Source organism: Rana temporaria, chromosome 2 (genome assembly GCF_905171775.1).
Source record: "Rana temporaria chromosome 2, aRanTem1.1, whole genome shotgun sequence".
Lineage (NCBI taxonomy): Eukaryota > Metazoa > Chordata > Amphibia > Anura > Ranidae > Rana > Rana temporaria.
Genome location: NC_053490.1, coordinates 235,258,837 through 235,275,131, shown reverse-complemented (window position 1 = coordinate 235,275,131; position 16,295 = coordinate 235,258,837).

The following is a 16,295-nucleotide window of genomic DNA, read 5'->3' as shown; positions in this document are numbered from 1 at the left end:
ATTACAAGTCCTAATAAAAACGGCAAAAACACGTTGCTATATCTTCTTATGCACGTTATTGCTTTCTTGTAGTTTTGTATTGATCACAGTAATGAGTGATTTTATGTTTTCACCTACAGAAGCCCTATTATTGGACTTATTAGTATGAGCAATGTGTTGCTAAGAACAAGAAAGAGTTGCATACTGCTTATCTGGATGTTCAGGTTTTCATTCCTGGATAGTGTCCAGTGAGCTGAAAAATCACATATAGGAATAAGGTTCAGTAGCCATAAAACATTAAGCTTCTGTTTGCAGTTAGAATAAACTAGTGTTGTTGCTGTAGCCAATGAGTATTGTATATATAGTATTTGGCAAAATTGCCAACAGTGCTTTACATCACTGGAGGTGCATCTAAACACAACACAATTCTTTATGAATTTTCATGGGTAGCAGGTAATGTATTAACACATTTATTTTACTTCTTGTAATGCATTTTTTTGCATATGCCAAAAAATAAATAAGAGATTTTGAAATTTACTATTGGCAAGAACATGAATAAATATGCAACATCAAGGATGGGGAAATCTCTTAAAATTCCAGCAAATTAGACCCAACATTTGTTATCCTAGAGAATGAATACATGGAAATTGCATAACAGAAAACACTTGGTGGGTACAGTGATTATAGGTAGTTTTTTGTTTTATAATAATTATGATTGATAATTGATTCTTTACAAAACTGTTTTATAACAGTCAGTTTAGTTGTCTAAGCAAGGGACAAAACAAATAATGATGCTATAAATTACTTATAGTGTAACAAACATAGCAGGTATGTACAGAAATATTTTACACTGCAAGGGCACAGCAAATCCAATAAAATGCAATATTACAAGGTTAGACTCAAACCAAACCAGTCATATAATTTCATACTCTAGTCTAGGCCTAGGGGACATATTTATGAATTGGCAAATGAGACAATGATTAAGTGCATTCTTGTTTATATTCACCAGGGAAGTAATATTTGCCAACGTGTGTTCTTCAGTGGGAAATGGGGCTGTACTGGTCAGTCTGTTTATATTGTATTGCTGCACAATCACACAGATACCCTGATTTTGTATATTATCAGTCTGAAGTAGTAAACCATTGAATTTTAAAATTTAAATTGCAGTGATTTCCAATGGATGCTTATTGTCCCTTGCAATACGTTTGGGTGTTTACACAGTTTAAATACTTGGAGGGTTCATTTCATATTTTTTAATTACAAAAAGGCATGTACTTTGCCCCATCTCACCTTGCACACTAGTGGTGCCAAACTCCAAAAGTATTTTTTACTGACAAAAAACATGAACAAATTACTGACAGAGCACATTTTTTACTGACAACCTGAAAAACGACAGAACTCCTTTTAAAAAAACTAAGACAATCTCATTTTACACAGTATAAAACACAATATGGAAACACTAACAATACCCATAACAAGTAATCTATCTGGTTTATGCTTAAAACGTTTTGTACTTTGTTCACTTTTAGATATATCAAACAAGGGCGATTGTAGGCTTTTTTTTTATGTTTATGTCTACCTTTCTAACCTTTGTAAAACTTTTTCAACAAATACGATTAAAACAGAAAAATCAACACTGCATGACACATCATCAGCCCCTGTTATTTACAGACAGTTATAAAAAGCACAGATTTATTTACAAAGTGTCTGTAAATTTACTGACGTTTGGCAACATTGTTGCACACCTAGTATGCCCATCATGTTTTTGGTATCTCCATGACAAAGGGATGGGGTGTGGAGCCATGTTGATGCCTGCACATATACCATTTGGGGTGTATTGAGACGAATCTCAGTCAACAATATGGTTACAACTTCCAGAATACTCATGCCTGAGCCTAGAAGAGGGTGCTGGCAGGTTCCAAGTGCACTCTTTTTCCCTGTGGGATATAAATTACCACCCTCTCCTTGGTAAACTAACAAAAGATTCCTTCTAGGTTTAAAAAGTATCCAGAATTGCCTCAAATGTCTTACATGTGGTCTTATAGCCATCCCTTCATGGGAGCATCTTTACTTTTGGTACTCTATTCATTGTGAGTGCCAGTGTGAATGAGCCAAAGGTTTCTCTTGATTGAAATCACATGATTACCCAATCCACGCTAAACAGCATGGTTCAACAGAAGAACTAAAAAATCGACTTTTGTCAAAGCAAGTGGTGCTGACAGGGCCACCTAGGGCTGGTACAAGAGGTGGACTGGAAGGGCGTCTGCCCTGAGTGGGGTGTGGGAGGAGTGTGGGAGGGGGGCGCCAGGTTGCCAGCAGCAGCATGCAGAGGAATCTGGGTAGAAAATATTTTGGTTATGGCTCCACTCAATGCTACAGCCTGCCCAAAAACTGGGCTGAGGATGCGCACATACCTATTGCTTGCCTTCTCTCTACAATGGCAACCACATCCTGTCACAGAGGCAGAGGAATTCTTTCTCACGGGCATTATTTCTCATTAGACTGGCTAGCTGGATCAGGCTGTGATACGAGAGCTCCTCTACAGGCTTGCAGAGCAAGATGATAACATAACAGTGCAGTCCTGATTATTGCTTTACGCCCCCTTCACACATCACACAGCTCTCCCCTGCATGAAGATCTCATAGGATGGATGTCAGTCTTCTTCCACGTGAGTCCCCACTGCTCTGCCTTCCAAACTGTACCTGGCTGTACTGTAAACCTGTCCTGTACTTTGCAGAGCAGGTTTACAAACAGAAAAGAACAATTCTTATATACATGGGCAATATACTGTGACTTTTCAGTTGTTAATGTTCTCTGCTGATCCATCTAGTACTTGTGTGAGGGGAGAGGCTCTAGTGCTTATCTAACTCCCTCCAGCTGTCTTCCATCAATAACACAGGATGTGTCTCACTAACAGCAGTGCACTTACTGTATAATATGCCTGATGTTAGCTGGGTGCAATGAAAAAAAAAATACCTGTCCCTCTTAGCCCAGCCTCCTGTCAGTCTATTGACCCCTTCCCTTTTAGCCAACCAGCAAGCATCGCCCCGCCCCACCCCTCTACCTCTTTAGTCAATGATATAGTGGTGATGGAACACAGCTACATGTAAGTTTCTTCCTCTTTGCTCTTCATGTGTGGACATGTCAGTTCTCCTGATCTCCTTCAATCATCCCCATCACAGCTCAGTGCAAGCACAGGAAATGTGCAGAGCTGCTATGTCAGCCCCACATTCCCAGCAAAGAGCTGAGGTGTTAGCATAGTGCTCTGTACATGTGTAGAATGGGGAAACATTGTTTCAGCAAGCTGCAAATACCATAGACGTTGTTGGGAATCAGAGCCTCCTGCGTGTCAGAGCCCCCTGCTTGTCAGAGCCCCCCGCGTGTCAAGGACTCCTGCGTGTCAAGGCCTACCATGTGTCAGAGCCCCCTGCATGTCAGAGCCCCTGCATGTCAGAGCCTCCTGCGTGTCAGAGCCTCCTGCGTGTCAGAGCCCCCTGAATGTCAGAGCCCCCTGCGTGTCAGAGCCCCCGTGTGTCAAGGCCTCCCGCATGACAGAGCCTCCTGCATGTCAGTGCCCTCTGCGTGTCAGAGCCTCCTGTATGTCAGAACCCCCTGCATGTCAGAGCCCCCTGCATGTCAGAGCCTCCTGCGTGTCAGAGCCCCCTGCATGTCAGAGCCCCCTCACTGCTCACTGCATAAGGACACATACAGGCATTTTTTCCTGTTTCCTCCCCCCTTTTTGATTACCGCCAATTAATATATATATTTTTTCACCTCTAACCTTATCTTTTCTGTCTCTGGCTCTCTCTGTCTTCCCAGCAGCTCGAGCCTCAGATAGGCTTGGAAGGATTGTATATTTTCCTCTACATATAATTGATTATTTCTGTACATATATACAGGGATATTCCTGTAATATACATCCTCCCACGCCATCTGATATCCGGATAGCCTTATTTATGTGTATACGTATTGTTAAATGTTGTTGCTGTGTGTCTGCTGCAATGCTGGTTCCATGATACCCGGCCGGGTCTATAACCCATTGCAACAAATTTATTTTGGTTCCTATCAATACGTTTTCTCCTACCATATGTAATTTTAGTAATATTAAATTTTGTATTTTCAGATAATCATCTTGTCAGTAATTTTTCCATTTAGTCCTTCTTTGTGTTCTGGCTTTCTTGCCAGAATATTTTTCTATATATGTCAGAGCCCCCTGAATGTCAGAGCCCCCTGCGTGTCAGAGCCCCCGTGTGTCAAGGCCTCCTGCATGACAGAGCCTCCTGCATGTCAGAGCCCTCTGCGTGTCAGAGCCTCCTGCATGTCAGAGCCTCCTGCATGTCAGAGCCCCCTGCATGTCAGAGCCCCCTGCGTGTCAGAGCCTCCTGATTCCTGTACTCTGTACATTATTTATGCTCCTGACCCTTGCACAGAAGGCGATTGGTCATGCCCAACCTGGGGGGGGGGGAGTCACAATTTGGTATGTTCGCCCTGGATGCTGGGAATGAATGAAATGAAATTCAGCTTATTTAGCAGAAATCAGCCAAATTAGATCTACGTATGGCCACCTTTAGATGTAGGACAGATGTTTGCTGACCAACCTTTTATGTGGCACCTCCGGTATATAACAAGCCTTTTAGAAGCACCTAAAAAATGCTTGCCTTGCTTACAAGTACAAAATACCGACTGACAGTCTCCTCTGTTGGCAATCAGATTAGCACTGTGAAGAGTAACTAGAGTAAGTGTACCAGATGTGTTTTATGGTAGAATGAAACAATATAACCATACAGAATCAAAGTTACTAGAATGAAAACAAAAAAATCACAAGTGTGTGCTTGACTGACATACAACAAAATACCAGCTGCAAGCTAGCTAGGGATGAACTGTACAATCTGACGTCTTGTACAAGAAGGAAGAATGCCACAAGCTCCCCTTTTTTATTTTTTTATTTTTTGCTAGAGGGAAAATAATAACAAAACATAATGTGGCATAAACAATCAAAGCGCACACATTCTGGCAGTGTGAAAGCAGGTCACCATAGCTCTGCTTTTGGCTAGCCCTGCATAGTGGTTAATATAGATTACGGATGCTTGGTCCTCAGTACTTTCCATCAAGACTGAACCCTGATGTCTCCCCGCCAAAACTATTTATATTCTATCCACCTCAACCAGGGTGCTGCACTGCTGGCAGGATTGACATTAACTCTATGTGCCCTCTGCCTATTACTGGCATCCTACCTATGGGGGACCTCTAGTGACTCCTGAGACCTACACTGTCTATCAATTCACGTGTTTGTGGACCTATCCTATTCTATTAATTCTGGTGCCATCTTGTGGCCAGAAAGGGGAACTACACTACTACTCTACAAGAGCTTGACAAAAATGTCACAGTGGCAGGACAGATTTGCATTAGAGCACTTTCACACTGCCCTGATCTGCAGCACATTGTACCTGTGGTTTTGGTGCAAATTACTGTAGCTGTGCTTTCCCATAGAGTTCTATTATGTTCTGAGGTTTTGGCGCACTTTCTGAAAGTGCAGCAAAAGTCCTACTTTTACGAAGTACTGAAACCACACGACATAACAGAATTCTATAAGAAAGTGCAACTAATGGGCACGAAAACCACAAGTGCATTGTGCTGTGGCCAAAGCCTGGCTGATCACTTGGAAAGCAATATTAGTGAGAACAAGGACAGCTACAGTGAACTACTGGCCAGCTTCTTTCTGCCATTCAGCGTGTCATTGCTAATAAGCCTTTTTCATACGGCAATGAATCACTTTTGGATGCTGTTGATTGTATATAACCCAAGCTAAGTGTAACATAAAAAAAATCAATTCCTCAGCCAAAAAAGTGGTTGGTGAAAATGATAAATTTTCTGTGATAGAAACCCTGCCGCCCAATTACATCATAAAGCTACGCATATTGTTGTGGCTTGTGGGCATTGTCAGGTGGTGGGGATATAGAAGGAGGACCTTGCAACAAGGAGATTGGATCAGAAGTCCCTGGAAGAATGGGCACATGTGACTGTGAGACAAGGTAGATATGTGGGACTTTGTATTTATGAGTTGGTAGGGGCTATTGGTGGAAGATCTGTTATTTGAGAATGTTTATGGGGCCATATTCTGTTTTATATTCCAGCAAAGTGCGCTTGTCTTGCATCTGTGGGGCCTGATTACTAAGTAGGATTTGTAGCTTGGGTAAGCAAGTATTTTCGTTATCGTTTTAACAAACGAAAAGGAACGCACAGAAACTGAAATCCGAAAGATCCAACATAAAAAATGCTTTATTTTCGTTTTTGTTGCTACAACAGTTCGATATAGATAGGAGATTCGACATGATGCTGACAATAACAATCTGTGTCTATTGAACCTGTGGTCAATAACTCTATTAGTCCAAGATTATTCTACATAGAGAGGAAAGATTTGACATTATAGAGACAGTGTTGGGGTAGACCATTCGACATGAACGACGAAGATTTGACGAAGCAGAGAAAAACATACAAACGTTGAATCTGTAATTGAAGGCTTGTGGTGTCTGTCAAAAGTTCTAAGAAGATTCGACAAGCAGCTAAACTGTACGACTATACATTTCCGGTCAAATGCTCGGCCCATAGGCTTTAGAAGAATTTGAATGTTGGTTGACTAGTAATAATAATTTATAAATATAATTATTACTAGTGTCATACAACATTAGAATTCTTCTATAGCTTGTAGGCAGAGCATTCGACCGGAAATGTACGATTGCGGCGTCGTACAGTTTAGCTGCTCCATCGAATCTTCTTAGAACATTCGTCAGACACCATAAGCTTCAATTGACAGATTCAACCTTAATTCATTCGGATTTTCGGACAAATGCATTTTTTAACGAAACAAAATAAATAAAAAATAATTTCGGGAGTAACTAAATAAATGTATTTTCAGACGAAAACAAAATTCTGAAACAAAATATTTCAGTATGCACATGTCTATTACATACGTGCTGCTATCCTGTGGATTTCTTAAATAAGCCGGCTTGTGCTTATGTATTTCAGGTTTGTGCAGATGTATATTGTTGGTTACATTTTAAAGTAACAGTGTAGAGTGTGTAAAAGCCTTTTAATTTGGCCTATGTAATTCAAGAGAGATATATCTATTTTGTTCATAACATATAATTTGTATATCTTCCACTAAATCTGTATATTATTGCCCATTCTTCACTTTGATGATAGCGTGACTTTGGTCCAGCTTTAATCATGTCACTTTATGGATTTGGCAGCCCATTGCATCTTTAATGAAGTAAGTCCTCTTAAAGTAAGTAAATAAACATCTTTATAATACTGTAGTCTCTTAGCAGGAGAATAGAAGCCCAATATGATTTATTCATCTTGATTTGAATAGACATGGTCTTAAAACGGGGGTTCACCCTGTTAAAAAAAAAAAAAAAAAATGTTTTTTTTTATTAGACCATTACATTCGGCATCGTAGCACGAGCTACGGTATGCCGGTCTTACATTTTTTATCCCCGTACTCACTGTGCTATGGCTCATTGAAGATTCCGGGGAATGGGCGTTCCTATGGTGAGAGAAGGTGATTGACGGCCGGCCCTGGCACGTCACGCTTCTCCGGAAATAGCCGAAATAGGCTTGGCTATTCACGGCGCCTGCGCATAGCCTGTGCGCAGGCGCCGTGAAGAGCCGAGACCTACTCCGGCTGTCTTCGGGGAGCGTGACGTGCCAGAGCCGGCCGTCAATCATCCTCCCTCTCCATAGGCACGCCCATTCCCCGCGGAAGTCGGATTCTTCAATGAGCGATAGCACAGTGAGTACGGGGATTCAAAATTTAAGACCGGCATACCGTAGCTCGCGCTACGATGCCGAATGTAATGGTCTAATGATGTGAAGGAGGGTGAACCACCGCTTTAATTGCCAGCCTGTTCTTGGTCTTCCTTTTCCGTTCTGGTGCCCGCCCAGGGGATGTTCTGCATGTGAGCCAAGTGTACATAGTAACAGTGTGATCATGAATGAAAAGTGAAACAGCTATATTAAAGATGTTGATTAGTGTAAATTATTTATAGCTATTTGTACTTTTCCCCTCTGTCCAGGTACCACTGCTATATTCCTCAATGTGTCCTGATGAAGCAGAAACAAGAAACTTGTTGACTCAATGGGCCACAGGATGATGTATCATATTAAACGGGCAATATGCCATATGCTATGAAAAGAAACACGATACAGTACTGTAATGAATAAGTTGCAGTTGCCTTTACATTCCTAAGGCCTTGTACACACGATCAGTCCAAACTGATGAAAACGGACTGATAGTCTGATGGTCTGATGGTCTGATGTGCGTACACACCATCAGTTCAAAAACCGATCGAGTCCAATGCGGTGACGTAAAACACACGACGTGCTGAAAAAAACAAAAAAAACGAAGTTCAATGGTTCAAGCATGGGTCGACTTGATGCGCTGGTTTTGAACCAATGCTTTTGCGTACTAACCATTGGTTTTGACCGATCAGTCAGGCGTCCATCAGTCTGATTTTAAAGCAAGTTCTGAGGCCCTGTACACACGATCAGTCCAAACTGATGAAAACGGACTGAAGTTCAGTTTCATCAGTCCAAACCTACCGTGAGTATGGCCCATCAGACTTTTGTCCTTCAGACCAAAGTTTTAAAACTTGCTTTAAAATCGGACTGATGGACCGATGGTTAGTATGCAAAAGCATCGGTTCAAAACCCGCGCATGCTCAGAATCAAGTCGACGCATGCTCGGAAGCATTGAACTTCGTTTTTTTTAGCACGTTGTTGTGTTTTACGTCACCGTGTTGGACTCGATCAGATTTTGAACTGATGGTGTGTAGGCACATCAGACCATCAGTCCATCAGACCATCAGACTTCAGCCTTCAGTCCGTTTTCATCAGTTTGGACTGATCGGGCCAGATTCAGAAAGAGTTATGCCGGCGTATCAGTGATACACCGGCATAACTAACACTTTGCGCCGGCTTATCTGTTTTTCTGTATGCAGAAAACAAGATAAGCCGGTTTGCAGCAAAGATCTGACAGACGTAATTGTATTACACCGTCGGATCTTAACTGCAATTTTAAAATGGCCGCTGGGGGCGTTCTCGCTGATTTACGCCGAGAATATGTAAATCAGCGAGATACGCCAATTTACAAACGTACGCGGGCCCGACGCAGTCACTTTACGCCGTTTACGTAAGGGTTTTCCCGGCGTAAAGATAAAGCTGCCCAAAGCAGGCGCATCCTATGTTAAGTATGGACATCGTGACCGTGGGAAATTTGAAAATGTTTACGTTGTTTGCGTAACTCGTCCGTGAATGGGGATTTACGTTGATTACGTTCACGTCAAAAACACCGTCATAATTCGGAGCATGTGCGCTGGGATTTTTCTAAGGCCGGGGCATGCGCAGTACATTCGGCCGTGGATGCGCCTAATTTAAATAGGAGACGCCCCCTACCCGCCTATTTTGAATTAGGCCGCCCAATTTACGCTACGCCGCCGCAACTTAAAGCGGATGTGCCACTAAACAAATATATTAAAAGCCAGCAGCTACAAATACTGCAGCTGCTGACTTTTAATATAAGGACACTTACCTGTCCTGGAGTCCAGCGGTGATCGCAGCAGATGACGAGCCGATCGCTCGTCACCCTGCTGCTCCCCCCTCCATCCACGGTGAGGGAACCAGGAAGTGAAGCGCTCCGGCTTCACTGCCCGGTTCCCTACGGCGCATGCGCGAGTCGCGCTGCGCCCGCCGATTGGCTCCCGCTGTGTGCTGGGAGCCGAGTGTTCCCAGCATACAACGGGGGACGGACGGAAGGTAAGGAAAAAACCCGTCCTTTGCCCGTATCGTAGGGCCGGAAGTGGGTGCAGATACCTGTCTGTAGACAGGTATCTGCACCCCCCTCCCCCCTGAAAGGTGTCAAATGTGACACCGGAGGGGGGGAGGGTGCCGATCAGCGGGACTCCACTTTAGAGTGGAGATCCGCTTTAACACGCAAGTGCTTTGTGAATACAGCACTTGCGTGTTAAGTTGCGGCGGCTTAACGTAAATACGAAAAGTTACGCCGCTGCAACTATGCGCGCGGCTTTCTGAATCTGGCCCATCGTGTGTACAAGGCCTAAAACTTTGGACTGAAGGACAACAGTCCGATGGGCCATACACACGGTCGGTTTGGACTGATGAAACTGAACTTCAGTCCGTTTTCATCAGTTTGGACTGATCGTTAGTGTTGCTCACGAATATTCGTATTGCGAATATTCGGCTCGAATATGGCATATTCGAGTATTCGCGATATATTTCGAATTTCGCGGTGAATATTCGCTATTCCGAATATTCGCATTTCTTCAATTTTATTTTTAAAACAGATCACATCCTATCGACGTCTAAAAGCATTGCTGGTATGATTAGAGACCCTGGGCCGAGTAGCTAAGCTGAGGCGATCCTTTTATGTTGCCGAATATAAAAAAAAAAAAAATTGCGAAATTTCGCTAATGCGAATGCGAAAATGATTGCGAATTTTCGATAACTGTGGTAGGAGAACTCTGATTGTCTCTGATGCAAAAGGGGGGGGCTTTGTGTATGTTTCTGTTATGAATATTTGTATGTTTGATATTATTATTTTTTGTAAGAAGGAAAAAATTGCGCATACCTTAAAAAAAGGGGAGAATACAGCAGCAACTCAAAAATGTTATACAACATAAATTAATACAAGACAGAAAATGGAGTCGCTCTACAAGAATAAAAAATATGTCTAGTGACAAGACATGTGGGCAAATTATAAAATAAGCAAGCGCAAATAACTTGTGAAATACACAGTGAAACAAATATATAAAGAAATATAGTCCCAATAATAGAAAAATAATCTTTCAGAAAAATGTCTTTGATATGTGAAGTGAAAAAAAGTCCAAAGCATGCAGCATGAACGTGTTCAATCTTCAAGGTGTTTGATTGACAAACGGCTGTGACAGATGGATAGAGTAAAGAATCACCACCAATGCAAAACACTTTTTATTTTCTATTGTAAAATATCACGAATATTCTGAGCCAATCAGAGTGCTCCTTCCGCATTTGCCGAATATTCGCAATTATTTTGTATTGTAAAATATCACGAATATTCTGAGCCAATCAGAGTGCTCCTTCCGAAATTTCGCCATCAATATCGCATTCGCATTTTGCGAAATTTCGATACAATATCACGAATATTCTGAGCCAATCAGAGTGCAAAATATCACGAATATTCTGAGCCAATCAGAGTGCTCCTTCCGCTGTTGTCGAAATTTCGCAATTATTTTCGCATTCGCAATAGCGAAATTTCGCAAAAATTTCATTTTGATAAAATATCACGAATATTCGAATTTAGCGAATATTTCTCGAATATTCGGCTATATATTCGTGATATATCGCGAAATCGAATATGGCATATTCTGCTCAACACTACTGATCGTGTGTACAGGGCCTAACTTGTCATGATTTAAGGTCGCCAACATGTTTTTAACTAACAATATATATAATATCTATTGATTTTTTCATTTTTTTTTTTTTGCATTAGTACGTGCTATGGCAGCGCCTAGTTACATACAGGCATACCCCACTTTTAAGTACACAATGGGACCAGAGCATGTATGTAAAACAAAAATGTACTTAAAGTGAAACAATACCTTTTTTCACTTCTAGGGTGTAGTAGGGGGTCAGGGGCTGTATTTGGGGTGTCAGGAGCTGTAGTTGAGGTTTCAGGGGCTGTAGTGGGGGTGTCAGGGGCACACAGGAACAGGGCGGGCTATGCTCTCAAAGCTTCAGCTCCTTCTAGTGCGGCTGCAAAATGTCCGTACAGTACTTGTAAGGCACTTTACATACACTCGGGGGTATGTCTTTACTCGCGAGTGTATGTAAAGTGAGTGTACTTAAAGCGGGGTATGCCTGTATTCCTTTTTTGATGGTGGTTTGGCAATTAGCATTAAAAATGCACAGAATTTATCAGATATTTTCCTCCCATAGACTCCAGTGTGATTCCCTTTTTCCTCTGTTGACTGGCAGCTTCAGATGGTAGGAAAGTAATTTTCTGATTACCAGCACATGTTGGGGATGATGGGAGGCCCATCAATACACACTAAGGGCCAGATTCAGGAGGTACGACGGAGTATCTCAGATACTCCGTCGTATCTCTCAGAGTATCTATGCGACTGATTCATAGAATCAGTTATGCATAGATATCCCTAAGATCCGACAGGTGTAATTGTTTTACACTGTCGGATCTTAGGATGCAGTACCGCGGCCGCCGCTCGGGGGAGTTTGCGTCATAAACCAGCGTCGGGTATGCAAATTAGGAGTTACGGCGATCAACGACGGTTTTTCGCGTTCGCTACGTCGCTGCTAGTCTAGTTTCCCGTCGCAAAGTTAGTCATCGTTTTGGGTGCCCTAACTTTACTCAGCACACGTATGTGCTGTTTAAAGTATGGCCGTCGTTCCCGCGTCGAAATTTAAAAATTCACGTCGTTTGCGTAAGACGTCCGGGAATACGGAAGTACGCTACGCATGTCGCCGTTCGAAAAAATGACATCAGTTCGCGCAAAGCACGGCGGGAATTTCGAAACTGAGCATGCGCAGTAGGTCCAGCGCGGGAGCACGCCTAATTTAAATGGCACACGCCCCTTTAAATTACGCGGGCTTACGCCGGAGGCACTTGCGAGGAAAACTTGCGGCGGTGTAACGTATCTACGATACGTTACGCCACCGCTAGTCTACGTGAATCTGGCCCTAAATGCTTAAAGTAGAACTGGAGGCAAAACTGATTTTTTATTTTGAATAGAGTAAGGGAGACTTGTAACCCCTGTCAGATATATTTTCGCCATCTGTGTCCCATAGCAGAGATTTCGCTTCACTTCCTGTCCCATAGCCAGAGAGGAAGTGAGAGGAAATCCCTGCACATTAAAAAAACAAAACGTTTTGCTTTTAGTTATACTTTAAATAACAGCAAGGTAGTGTAAACTGTTTTTGTGTGGGTGACAAAAAACCCACCTTTGCCTAACACAGATCTTTTCAATTCACTGTATGCTCATCACTATTCATTATATATTATAATACAGTGTAGCTGGGCAGTGAATAAAAGAACATTTCCCTAGACACATTATGAAAAGCAGGGATTCTTCCTAAGTGATGTGAGAAGTACTGTATGTGTCGGTGTGATCCGGGTACTGGCTAATTCAAAGGAGAGATAATTATTCTATTCTGATGACAACAAAATGTTGACACACTATTAACTTGTGTGTGTAGTGAGAAAACAGAATTCTAAATCTGTCTATTATGAAATAATATCTCTGTATAACAGAATAGCACAAAATGTGTTTTAAAAAGCTTTTGAAGAAATACTAAGCATTCATATTTTTTTCTATGCCATTAGAGTTTACAGTGTAACGTGCCTACAACAAAAAACAAACACACGCACATCGTGGAACTAGTTGGGTAGGGCAGACATCAGAAAACCTCACAACTTGGAGTGCAAAGATATTAAAGAGCTTAATTTACCTTTTACAAAAGAATAATAAACACCCCTCTTTTTGCAGGTAAAATATTGGCAAGAGCTGGAACATGTTACATGTTCCACCCTAAATATGGATGGGACATGTAACATGTTCAAAAGGTGAACTTATCCTTAAAAAAAAAAAAGGATGAACTTATAGGGCTTGATTTACTAAAGGCAAATAGGCTATTCACCTCACCTTGCAAGGGAAGTTGGACTTTGCAGAACTGTGTAGCAGACTGCTTTATTCTGTATAGTTTGCAACACAGCTCTATTGACAAAGTCAATTTGTAGCAGAAGGAATTTAGTGGACCTTGCTTCTTCAACTAGCCAGTGTCCCCTTTAGCTTACACCCAGTATGCTGACTTATGCAGACCCCAGTCTCTAGGATCCCTTTAGGGGATCTGTACTCTGGCTGCAGGTCACCTTCCTCCGTGATACCAGACAGGATCTGTGAGCATCCCCCCGCAGTCAGCTTTTAGGAGAACCATGGGTTTCAGCTTCAATGTTTCAGGCCCTCACATGGTGGCCTGTGCTGGGGAGAGGCAGCAGGCTCCCTCTCCACCTGGACCTCTTTATGTAGAGGAAGACCCTAGCCCATGTGCTCATCAAATATAAATACAGGCACCCAGCATGCTTAGGGACACCTTCCCTTAGAACTGGCCAGGGCTGTGTGGATATTCATGCTCTCATCTGTATGGTTTTCCAACCACTGTCTAGCACCTCCCATGTAAAACTTCAAGACAGTATGAGCAGCACCAGAGCACACTGAGCAGACTCTGCTAAACATTTACAGCCTATGTTAAGCAGACAGCACATACATTTACCTACGGTCTCTCTGTTAGGCAGAGAAACCAAAAAAACTATAGTACACTCACTCTAGCGCCTACCTAGGAGGGTGCTACATGTGCAAGCAAAAAGGCTGTTTTTTTTTTCCTTGCACATGATTGGATACTTTTTGTAATGCGAAACTTCGCCACATTCACTAAGCTTTGTGGAAAATACTCTTGCAAAGTGCAACTGCTCTTGGAACAGCCTGTATGCAGAGGCGGCTCTCTAATTACGCCAAAAAGGCGGCCGCCTAAGGCCTCGCGCTCCTGGGGGCCTCGCGGCCGCCTTATTTGCCTGGTGTGTGTGGGAGAATGAGAGGGAATGTCCCCGGTCAGTGTCGGATCGGTCCCCGATATAGGATCGCCGCCATTTATCTTTCATATACTGCAGCGCGCTGCCTGCTGCTAAGCTATTGTAGAGGAGGCTCAGGCGGAGCTGGTGAACCGGCCGCTGTTGCATCTGTCACGAGGTAGGGGTGGACTGAGCGGTGGTAGGGAGGCCTCATAAAAATCCTGCTTGCTCCGCACCGCTGTAGACAGCCGTGACACCGGCCGCCGTTACACTGTCTGCGCCATGCGAGTATATGCTGTGCCCATGAGTGAGAGTGAGTCCTACCGATCCATTCACTTCCCAGTCAGGGGTAATTACCCCCCACCCGACAGGAGCTTCCTTGTCCCGCCCGTGGCCCGGCGTGATGTCACACAGGCCAGGAAGAAATAGCAGAGGAGAGTGCTGCTGCAAAGAAAGACCTGCGAGGAGCCCCATCCCCATGCAAACGTGCAAGTAAGTTTGCAGAGGCTTACAACCTTTCCTATGGCAGTGTGTTTTCTGTTGTCACAGTGGCTTAGCTGTGTCAACCGGCTGAAGTGTTTAACTCTTTGGGGGGGGGGGGTTACATTGGTATTTGTAAAATGCAGCATGGAGGGGGTTATTGCATTACTATACATTAGTGACCAGTGGCAGTTAAGCAACCCCTTTGTGCTGCATTAGTGGTACTGGTATCAGAGTTAATTAACCCCTATATGGTGCAGCATGAAAGGGTTCACAAACTCTGATACCAGTACCACTAATGCAGCACAAAGGGGTTAATTAACTGCCACTGGTCACTAATGCATCAGTGGCCAGTGGTGTATTTTATACTACCCCCCACCATACACTCCGCACCCCTCTCATGTACATACTACCCCCCACCATACATTCCACACCCCTCTCATGTACATACTACCCCCCACCATACACTCCGCACCCCTCTCATGTACATACTACCCCCCACCATACATTCCGCACCCCTCTCATGTACATACTACCCCCCACCATACACTCCACACCCCTCTCATGTACATACTACCCCCCACCATACACTCCGCACCCCTCTCATGTACATACTACCCCCCACCATACACTCCGCACCCCTCTCATGTACATACTACCTCCCACCATACACTCCGCACCCCTCTCATGTACATACTACCCCACACTCCGCACCCCTCTCATGTACATACTACCCCCCCCATATACTCCACTTTCCTCTCCTACTCAAGTTTACCGCCATTGTACAGTAGGGGCCCCTACTAGGGAGAGGGTGACCCGTGCTATACAGAAACATGTGTATGTGTGGCTAAATTATGCTACCTATTGGGCATGGCTTTTTAGTTTTCTTTTTTTTCCTTTTCTTTTGTGTTTTTTTTTTTTTTACAATCTTTCTATTTATTTATTTTCATTTTTGGTGAGAGTTTTTGGGTTTCTTTGGTGAGATATCAGGGGTCTAAACAGATCCATGAAGTCTCACTTTTGAGACAGAGAAAAGAAAATGAGGAAACGCATTCCCCAGTTTCTTTCTCTGTAGCCTCAGCTGCACTGCCTCTGGCTCCTCTGGCTCCTGTTCATTCATAAACTAAAGCATAGTAAACACAAATCGGTTCAGTTCCAATCGCTCACTGTGTTCTTTTAGAAAAGGTAGGGCCTTTTCCCG